The following is an 11,195-nucleotide window of genomic DNA, read 5'->3' as shown; positions in this document are numbered from 1 at the left end:
AGCTATTATATATATATATATATATATATATGTCTTGTTTTCTTCTAATTTGATTTCCTCTATAGCTTCATGGAGTTGTTTGTTGTTGTTGTTGTTGTTGTTTTCACTCACTATCTTTTCAGAGAATTCCAGTGTGTTACTTTTGAAGTCCTCTATTTCAGTGTCTCCTGGTGGACTAGATGTTTGAGATTGCATTTTGCTTTTTCATTTTGCATTTCCCCCTTTTGAGTTAATATTTGATCCTTCAATCCCACCATTGTCAACTGTTGGTAGTGTGTATCTTGGGGTCCTAATGTAAGGTTGATATTTGTCCAATTGCTGGGTCCCTCAATAAAGAGATAGGCCCGCCACCTGACTTCCCACTGTAGGATCTGTTGGGTGAGTCTTATATTCTTCCTACGCTGACAAGCCTAGTAGTATTAATGTAGGTCAACTTTTAGTTTCTGCTGTTACTTTATCTTCCAGTTATTCCAGGTCACCAAATCTCCCTGTCTATAGTGTTTGTGTAGGCTGAGACCTTACTGTGTCCCTGTTGTGTGCCTGTGTGTCTCATAAGCCCTTTCGATTTTCTCCAAATTGAGGTAAACCTTATTGGCACACTTCTCACCCTGCCTGATGTTTTCTGTGTGTAGGACGGGGTCACTCATACTCTTGCCAGACTCACCAAGGTCTTACAGTTAGAGGGAGCTTTACTACTGGCCCTATTTACCCACTGTACACCTCTATTTTAGGTGCTTACTCACCACATTGACAGGAGCCTGCTGAGATTTTCTCTTTGAGTGAAGCAGTTACTTAATTTCCCTTTGAACTAGTACAGTTAATCTTCTGTATTGCAGGGTTCTGGAGAGAAAAGGTGGGAGATGAAGATCAACATCAGTATTAGGTCCAGGAGGTAGGGCATGTCCCTGAGGGGCCAGCAGATATCCAAGGTCCAGGCATCTGCTGGGTGCTGGCTAAGGACCCAGGGCAGCATGGCATTCCTCAGTGCTAATTGGATTCGTGCAGGAAGTAGGTGGCTGCTCAGGCCAAAGTCCTAGGACAGCGTGCCATCCCCAGGGCCTGCAGGACTCCCTCAGGAAGCTGGCAGCAGGTGTGGCGTTCCTTAGTGCCAACTGGAGATGCACCTATTTCTGGATTTGGAGCAATATTTGAAAGCTTCCTTGTTGCACTAGGAATCACCTGACCCACTTTTGGCTCCTGGGGTAGACTGCTGGCAACTGCTTGCCACTTGGAGCTCTCTGGGAGTGAGCCAGTTGGGCCCATGGGGACTCCCTGTGTTCTGTGGTGATTTCAGACACAGAGCATAGTCTTACTGCCTGGGAGGGAAGTTCTAATGCTTCCCTGTGCACTGGAATTAACTCCAGGCCCCAAGGTCAGGGCCCTGCTTGCTGCTTGAAGTTCATTAGGCATAGCCCAGTTAGGCCAGAGGGTACCTCCCATGGGTCTCAGGGTGATTTCAGACACAGAGCTTGGTCTTACTGCCTGGGAGCAGAGTTGCAAGTTTCCCCAGTGTGCTGAAATTCAACCCCCACAATCAGGGCCCATGGACTGGATTACTGGCTCTGCTTGCTGCTTGGAGTTTTCTAGACATGGCCCAGTTAGGTCCACAGGTACCTCCCATGGGTTTTAGGGTGATTTCAGATGCAGGGCATACTCTTACTGCCTGGGAGCAAAGTTCCAAATTTTCCTGGTGCACTGAAAAATCAACCCATGCGTAGTCAGGGCTCGGGACCGGATTCCAGGCCTGACTTGCTCCTAATTATACTCTTTAAATATAATTGTTATAGAATGTATTCTTTTCCCCAAGCCCTACTTATAACCATTTTTATTTTTACAATAGAATTGAAATTAACAGATTTTCTTCTTTTTCTCTCCTTTGTTGGTGGACAACCTTGATATTCCCTCAAGCACTCACCTTGATACAATTCATACAAGTACCCAAATATTCACACATTTTTTGTTAAAGACAGGTCTGATGATAGATTCCCCTGGGAATTTCCTGGGGAAAATTTATTTCTTTTCTTAAAATTTTATTTTAAAGGGAGAAAAGTAAAGAAAAATGAAAAAAAAAGTACAGAGTTTCAAAACAGGATGAAAGGAATTAACAATGGTTAATACATTGCATATTGAAGAGATGAGTTGATGCTTACATTGGTTGATTAGTTTTTCAGGCCTATATCTTGTAACCTGAGCAACCATTTTGGAGATGCCAATATGTAAAACATGTATTTTGAATGTGAAATGAAGAAATACTACCTGCAAGACTAAGTGAATAATTAGAAGAGCACTAAAAGGTGGGCCATACCACTTATCACCTCTTGCATAAACTATAACCACATCCTTCTAGTGCTCTCCCATCTCACAACAGCATTTTCTTAAAATCTACCTCACATGGGTAGATTTTTTGTCATATACAACCACTCTACAAGTGACATTTGTGTGCCCCAAACATGGTGCCTCCCACCAAGAAGTACAAACTCAACAGTATAATTAAGCATCACAGAATCTCACCCCAAACTATGCAGTTTCTCAGGTAATCTTCCCTCAAAAGCTGTAGTTTTATTGTTGTCTCCTCTGCATAAGTGGAAACTACAGTTTAGACTAACTCTCTTACTTAAAATCTCACGATGCTTTAAATTCAAGCGCAGGCCTGCACACATTCTGGAATTTCATTGCCTTGAATCTTATAGTTAGTGTACTTTTCTTCTAATATTATCTCAGAAACCTTTCAATTGCACCTACACACAGAACCTGTTGGTTTACTGATAACAAAGCCAGACCTCCATCTCTGAATTCATTGCTCCAAATCCAACCTTTAAATCAATATGGCTCACCTCCACTGAGCATTTATTATGTGTTAAATATGTTGCAAATACTCCACAGGTATTAATTCTTTTATTACAAAAAATGCAGGTAAGTACTGTGTTATTCTGTTATTGGTGATTTCTGTTGTTCAGCTTGACAAACTGAATCACAGAGGGTTTTGAAGATTCACCTACGTCACAGTAGTAGCTGGTCCTGGAAACAGAATTCAAGCTTCTGATTTTTGGCCATACAGTATCCATCTGTGTCTTTGACTCTTTACTCCACTGTGTACCTAATACTGTAAAGAACTTAGAAGAAATTTCCTGACTAATTTTTCCTGGTTTCGTTAGTTAGCCTTGCTGGTGAGTTTTACTGATATTGAACTAAGCTCTCATGTCAACAAATAGCATTTAGGTCCTAAAGGAACTGGGGACTTTAATATTATCAAGGTGCTAAATTCTACTGCTAGAGAAAAGCAGCTACATATTCCAAATGACAGTGCACAAGCTCACAGCACTGAGACATCCACGTGTAAAATATGGCTCCTTAGACTTCTGAAGCCAGTGGAAGTTTTTCATTTGTTTGCCTACTGCCCTAGACATAGGTTGCTTCTAGCATCACTGTAATTCTCACCCAATTGGAAGTTACTGGGCTTAACTATTAGTAGAAAAAATAAAGGATTATGCTTTTGCCATTAAATGATGATATACACACACGCACAGGGACCTCCACCTGTGCACACAGAAAAGCTCTCTCGGTCCCCACTCCACTGGTCATCCCCTTCCTCAGCGTTCTCAGAGCTGCTGTGGTCACTGTCTTCCTGTTCTCTCCTGTGTCCTTGTTATCCTGAGCAGCTTCTAAACACCACTCACCCTGTGAAGGTACTCTTCTGGTTATTAATTATTTCCTTGCCAAACCTAATTAACAATCCTTATTCCAGCTGTCCTGGTCTTTGAACATTTTGACTATAAATTCTATTTTTTCCCTAGGACAATTATGGTTTTTGTCTTTACTCTGCATGAGGACTTCTAGCACTGACTTGACTTCCATGGTTCAGCACAGGAAGGGTTGGATGATGAATTCTGAGTCCGCTCTAAACATGAGCAGTATGTGACTCAGTTGTTTCTCTGTGAAATGGTTTTTATCCACAGAGCTACTTTGCTTCTTCTGTGTATCTCCGTGTTTTTTTTTTTTCTTAGTTTCTACCAGCTGCTTGTCATGTCTTATTTCCATGTATTTGAACACCCCAGGACTCGATATTGAGAACTCCATTATTGTCCATATAACAAAACTCCCCGATATTAGCTTTTCATCCACATCTGTTCCTATAATTCCATTCTTATACTTATTGTTCTATGTGATTATGTGTTTAATGGTCTACTAGGTGTTTCAAATGTAATGAAAAAAGAACCAGATTCCAGTCGCCACACCACAACCTGTTCTTGCGGTTCCTCTGCAAACTTGGTCACTTCATGATAACTTCATTTTGTCAAGCTCTTGGACCATAAACCTTGTAGTAAATCTTTGGTCTTATTTCTCTCTGTTACATACAACCTAAAATCTACTGTCAAACAAATCCATTAAAAGATGGGTTTTTCTACTTGACATAAAATACCGGACAAGCATGAATGGAACCATTGGTCTCCTGTTAAACACACACACACACACACACACACACACACACACACTATTCCATGTAAACTGGCCAGTGACCAACTTTCCTTAGCTCAAACTTTTGTTTTTCAGTACCTAAAAACCCCAAGGACCTCATCCCACAAGCTACTGATCCATTTTTGAGTGGTCAGTGCCCAAGCTACATTGACTATAAAACCATTTACCTCTGATGTCTTATCTTTCTGTGCAATCAGAAGAATAAAGTGCTTTGATCATCTATGGATGTCACCAGTGCTAAGTAGCACAAGAAAACTTTCTAAGCTCTGTTCTCTTTTAAAGGGTTGTAGCTGCCACTTCCTCCTCTGAATGATTCATTTCTGCCATGTCTTTAAAAATCACCAAATTCTTTTGTGCCTCAGTACCATTTTCTATATTTCAGCTTAGTTACTTTCATTTATACCCACAAAGCTTCTTTTATTTTTGACTAATTCTTAATTTATTCTTGACTCTTATTTTTTCAATTTTATTATTATATATTCCTCTTGCTTTATGCAAAGGTGTGTACCAGTGGTTGCTAAAATTTTGTAGATAACATCTATTAATTTTCAAAAACTCTCTTCAGTGGACTCTGACACTAGTTCAAGCAGGATTTATTTTTCCACAAGTATTTATGGTTAGAATATCAGAAAATCACTTTGCAAAGGAAAGGCATTCCTATGATGGGTGCAGTCTAAAATGCTTATAAAGTAAATTGCACAGACTTTTCACAGCACTCTTCCTATTACCTGAATGCACGGCCATGCTGGAGAGGTAGTCTTCATTTGCTGTAGAGTGTGAGTAAAGTAGTGTTAAGAGAGAGTAGAAAATAGTAGCATAGAAAACAGTCACAAAATTTGTCCTTGGTATGCTTAGCTTTTATGAAATCTTGATAGGAAAATGATATTTTTCCATGCCCTAGAAGTTTGACTTTTCCCATGGTTTAAGTACCAATGCCATCAGCTGGCCAGTTGTAGTTTGATTTGTGACTGTAGATCTCAGCACTGAAAGAGGTAACTTTACAAAGCTCTGGTGTCGTTCCCAAAACACACTTTTGTTTCTGTGAGCTCCACAGATGAGCATCCAACACTGCAAACAACCCACTTTCCAATTCCTCTGGCTGCATTTTATTTTGTCAGCTCTTCTGTGAAATGAGGCCTATTGTGCCATCTGAGCTGAAGCCTGAAAGCTTTCTTGTACTTTAGACTACAATTTTTATATCACCTGTGATTTGTGAATCCAGTCTGTTCCTTGGCAAAGTACTCAACAAACTCCTTTCCTTTTGTTCTTTTTATGGAAGATGAATAGGTAGGCAGAATGGCCATTCCAACTGAGAGAAAACAAGACAAATACAGTATCAAGTTAGCAAAAAGAGCACTGATGTCATTGTGCCTTTAGATACCAATTTTAATAAAATCTCACCGAAGCCTTTTAAAGGATACTGTGGAAAATAATTCTAAATTGGCAACAGACTCCTGTAGGATCGGTGACTCATTATCCTTTTTCCTTTTTACTCACTTGAAACAATCTGATCATGATAGAAACAGAGTGGCTGAATGAATAGCAACTGCACCCAGAGTGCAAAAGTTCTATTATAACTGCTTTGAATCTGGTAATCTAATAGTAAAACTTCCAGATAAAATTTGTACTCCATCTCCATTTAAAATACCTACTAATTATTAATCTTAAAGGAATAACTATTCATAAAAACCCTCATGATACAGATTCACAAAATTATATCCCCCTTCAATGCTTCTGCTCCTCAAGTTCCTACTTCTTTTCTCTGTTTGCCTTGAAATTAACCCCCATTTCTTCCTCCAACAGCGTAGTTAGACCACAGAATCAGGCCTCATGGAGACCACTTGATCGTTCTGTCATGGGTAATCTTATCAAATCCCAAGAACCTAGAGATTTGCAAGGAAAGTAATACATTATTTATGTCCTTGATGCAATAGTTTCTTCTTTTTTTTCTAAATTTAATTTCATCTCAGAGTTAATAGCAATCAAAACATCTGTAGTATTAGGCACAAACCTAGTACCAAACATAGCCAAATCCCCCTGTATTTTGAAGAAGTCGTTGTTAGTATTCTCCGACACATTTAGGATAGAGAAATTGGTACAGACACCATCCACTCGGTAAGAGAAATGGAGCATCAAGATAATGCAAAATATTCTAACACAACTCTTACTGAAATTGCAGACTGCATACCTCAAACCCTCCCTTCACTAGGATGGTCTTTTCACTCTGGCTAATGAAGCTTTTACATGAAAAAAAAAAGTACTAAATCAGAAAAGCACTCCACGTTTTATTAAAAAATCATCAAAGCTCAGTCTTCTGCCTTGCTAGTTAAACTCTAATATGTGTGATGGTCCATGTATTTTCATGGTACAGTCCCTTCCTTACCCGTGCCTATGAGTCCGTGGGTATCTGTTTATACCCACGAGTCGGCTCCCAGTTCAGTATGGTGACCTTGCATTAAAACATCATTTTCTGTTCAAGGAATAGCAAAAACTCTCTCCCATCTCTATTAATGAATCTCTAGCACTGTATATGAAATGAATTATCCCGAGTTTCAAGGTATCAAGCTTTTACTATAATAATAATTTTATAAATAAAATAATAAAAGGGTCAATGAAAGAAATGCAGAATGTTAACATATATTACTTGCATGTCTCTCCCTCACTTGAAAATTTTACACTAAATGAAATAACATGATAGTAAAAAATCTTACAAATACAATATGAAGACATAATTATTTGGCAAAATTAAGTATCCTGTCTTTATTTTGTCTTGTTGATAATTGTTTATAAATTACTCATCTATTGTTTAGTGTGTGTATCTGGATCCACAAGTGTAGGATTTTTTTTGTCATTTTGAGACAGGGTCACACTATGCAGTGAAGGCTGGTTTTGAGCTCACTTTGTAGTCCAGGCTGGTCTTGAACTCACTGTGGTCCTGATCCTCCTGCCTCAGCCTCCCGAGTGCTGGGATTATAGGCATGCACCACTACACCTGGCTAGTGTGGGCTCTTTTAATGAAAATTCTCTTGCTCTCTCAATATCTGAACATATCCAAGACTTCTCAAAACTGAGCACAAGTGCAAAACCAGCTTCATCATTAATCCATAGCAATTAGGAAATCTGCATGTGAACAAGTGAGTTCAAACAATGCATATCAGAATAACAAACAAAGATGCTCCTGGAGAGTTTGTAATGAAAGAAAGAGAAGTTAGTAGAGCTGAAGCAAAATGCCAGTTTATTTCCATATCTTACACATAACTCACTGTATCTTTCTGTATAAGTTTGGAAAAGCATGCCCTGCTATTTCTGAGACCTGAGCAAAGAATATGTTTCTAAACAATGAAATTGGTTCTTTTCCACAGTGTTTTTTAACTAAATTTCAGTTATGTCAAGATTGAGAGAAGTGATTTTAAGCATAATAAATGATAATAAATGATAAACTGAAAGCTCTCACTTGATTCAAGTATATTTTCCCTGTTACATGTGGTCACTTCCACTGAGCATTGTAAAAACAAACAAACAATATCATTATTTTAGTGTTTTGTACCTTGTAGGAGATTTATCCAATAATAAAAGCAAAACCATATGGGTAAAGTAAAGGTTATATTAAAAATGTAAAACTTTATTTCTTATCTTTATAAGTGTCTTAGGACACCTGATATGCGTAGGGGAATGATTATGGTTACACATATCTGTGCATGTGTGTGTTAACAGACCTCTGAAATTGTTGTTATCTTCTTATTACTTCTAATGGTAATACTTGGCTTTGCTACTGGAACAAATGGTGTTGAAGAATGATAATATTCTACATGTGGTCTTTTCTAGTTGTCTGATTTGTCCCTGAAGCTAACCATCAGTAGAAGGAAATTAGAGAACATAAAATGCACCATTAATTGCTAATAAGGTATATAGATCCAAGGAGACTGAGTACCTGTCACAGTTGTTCCTGCTTTTTATCTCCTGAACTTCATAACTGTACATCTTTGAAACTCCTCAACTGAAGAAAACTTGTTTTAATTGGGAAGGAGACGGCTCTATTTATCTCTGTGTATCACCACTCCAGAAAAGCTACTGAGTGTGGCACTTGGAAGAGGAAGGTATTTCTAGAAGTAGTATAACTTCTGGTATCTCCAAACTCCAAACCTGCTCTGTGTTCATTTGGGTAATGAGCTAGTTTGTAATCAATGCTACCTAAGAATGGACAGGTTTGAGGATTACATAGGAAATAATTTGGGATAATATTTAAAAATGGGGGGTACTGAAAAAAAGATGCACACAAAGTACTTGCCTGGGTCCATACTTGAAAATCATTAATGGTTATTATTTTGTTTTAATATATGTAAAATATAATAATAACCAAGGCAAATTATTGAAATGGTAGCCACTCCAGTCCTATTTTTGCCTTTGAGAATTTTACATTGATCACGAGTGAATTGGGTTCCTTGACTTTGTTCCACTGTAAAATTATTTGGGTTTTTAAATTTTTTTTTATTTAAAAAATACAAAACAAAAAAACAAATACAAACAGAATTTCAAAGTTAGGAGAAAATTAACACAAAAATGTATATTGCACATTGTTATCTTAGAAGTCATTGTTCAGGTTATAAAATATAGGCACAAAAATGATCAAACAGTGGAACCACAAACTATTCTTTTGGATGAACTAGCAGAAATTAGTATAGCTATCTATTATGAATATATATATATATATATATATATATATATATATACATGTATATATGCATATGAATACTTATATACATATAATCTTTTCTCTTCTTCCTTCTCTCCTTTCCCCTTGTCATGATTATGTATGTGGCCCCGAGGCCTCATGAGTTTGCATTATGCATTTGTGATGGTTCATTGTCTAGTGCTTGGATTGATGATGTCAGTGCTCTAGCCACAAAGGGGTGGAGCCAGGATGTAATGTAATGGCAGGAAGAAGGCGTGTCTTGCTATTTTGCTGGTTCCTGTTTGCTTTTTGCAGCTGCCATGAACTGTGGCCCAGCCATGCCAGCCTGCCTTGGAGCCAACTGAGTATGAATTGAAACCTGCAAAAACTGTAAGAAACCTTTCCTTTCCCAACTTTGGGCTTCAGGTATTTTGTCTCAGCAACGAGTAAAAAGTAACTAAGACAATCCTTTTCCATTTCTTTCTTTTTGAGCACTTTTCCTTTCATTATGACAAACTCCATTATGCATTTTAGATCTTATTACTCTTCCAGTTATTTTTTAAACTGGGAGACAATATGATATTTACACATGTGAGTTTGAATTATTTCACTTGTGAACATGGTCTCACGTTGCCTCCATTTACCTATAAAGCCTCAAGATTATCCTTTCTTATACCTGAGTAATATTCCATTGCATAAAAATGCCACATCTTTTTTATCCATTTTGTGGCTGTTGGGCATTTCTGTTGTTTCCAAGATTTAGCTATTACAAATTTTGCTGCTATAAACATGGGTGCACATATATTGATATAGCTCATTGTTTTCAATTTTTCTTGGGAAATACACAGCAGTGGAACAGATGGACTGAAGAGGACTTCCACTCCTGAGTTTTGAGGAATCTCCACAGTAATTCCCACACTGGTTGCTCCAGTCTACACTACCACCAACAGTGGAAAAGTGTTACTTTTCCCCAGAGCCCTGCCAACATTTGCCTTTCTCTTTCCTAGTCTTCCACCAGTATCCATGTAATTATTTGCCATTTGTATTTCTTTTCTACCCAGAAGAAAGTGTTTGAACAACAAATGGCCGCTGAAAGCACAGGTGGTGCCCTTTCTGCACCTGGAGGTCACCGGCGGGCCTGTGAGAGCTCATGGAATCGGACTGAGACACACATGGCAGTGAGCCCCCACCCACGTGGAGGACTCTAAGCAGGGCTATGAGAGCCCCAGCGGCAAGCAGGGCCCTACCTGGGGCATACAGCATGGACAGATGGGCCTGGGACATGGAAAAAGAAGCACTGTTGGCGGGAGTGTTGATTGCTGCTGCTACGGTGGAAATTAGTGTGGAGATTCCTCAAAAAACTACAATTGTAAATTCCACTGAATCCAGCTATTCCTCTTCTGGGTATTTTCCCAGAAAAATTGAAAATATCATGTTTCAGCAATATATGTACCCTCATGTCTATAGCAGCACAATTTGTAATAGCTAAATCTTGCAAACAACCCAAATGCCTATCAACCACAGAATGGATAAAGAAGATGAGGTATTTTTAGATAGTGGAATAGTACTCAGCTATAAAGAAGGATAATCTTGAGGATTTTATAGGTAAGTGGAGACTAATGGCACCATAGTCACAAGTGTAATAAATCAATCTTACATTTGTAAATATCATATTGTCTTCCTAGTGTTAAAAAACAAATAATTATAACACAAAAGTGAAAGAATGGTGAAATCCAAAATGTACAATAGATAGTATAATAATGAAAGTGAATGAAAGAGCTCAAAAGGAAAGACCAACTGGAATAGGAGACAGGAAAAACAGAAGAAAGGAATGGATTATATGTATGTAAGTATGACATATAACTATGTATGTGTAAGTACACAAGATAGATAACCACTGGTTCTCTGTTAGTTCATCAGAATGAACTGTTCGGGCTTCCATTATTTGATTGTTTGATCATTTTTCATGCCTACGTCTTGTTGCTTGAGCAACTGTTTCTAAGATAACAGTATGCAATGTACGCAATAACGTGTTGATTTATTACTG

The sequence above is a fragment of the Cavia porcellus genome, unplaced genomic scaffold, assembly GCF_034190915.1.
Source record: "Cavia porcellus strain 051 isolate PalLab524CR breed Dunkin Hartley unplaced genomic scaffold, mCavPor4.1 scaffold_2, whole genome shotgun sequence".
Lineage (NCBI taxonomy): Eukaryota > Metazoa > Chordata > Mammalia > Rodentia > Caviidae > Cavia > Cavia porcellus.
This window is presented reverse-complemented; position numbering follows the sequence as displayed.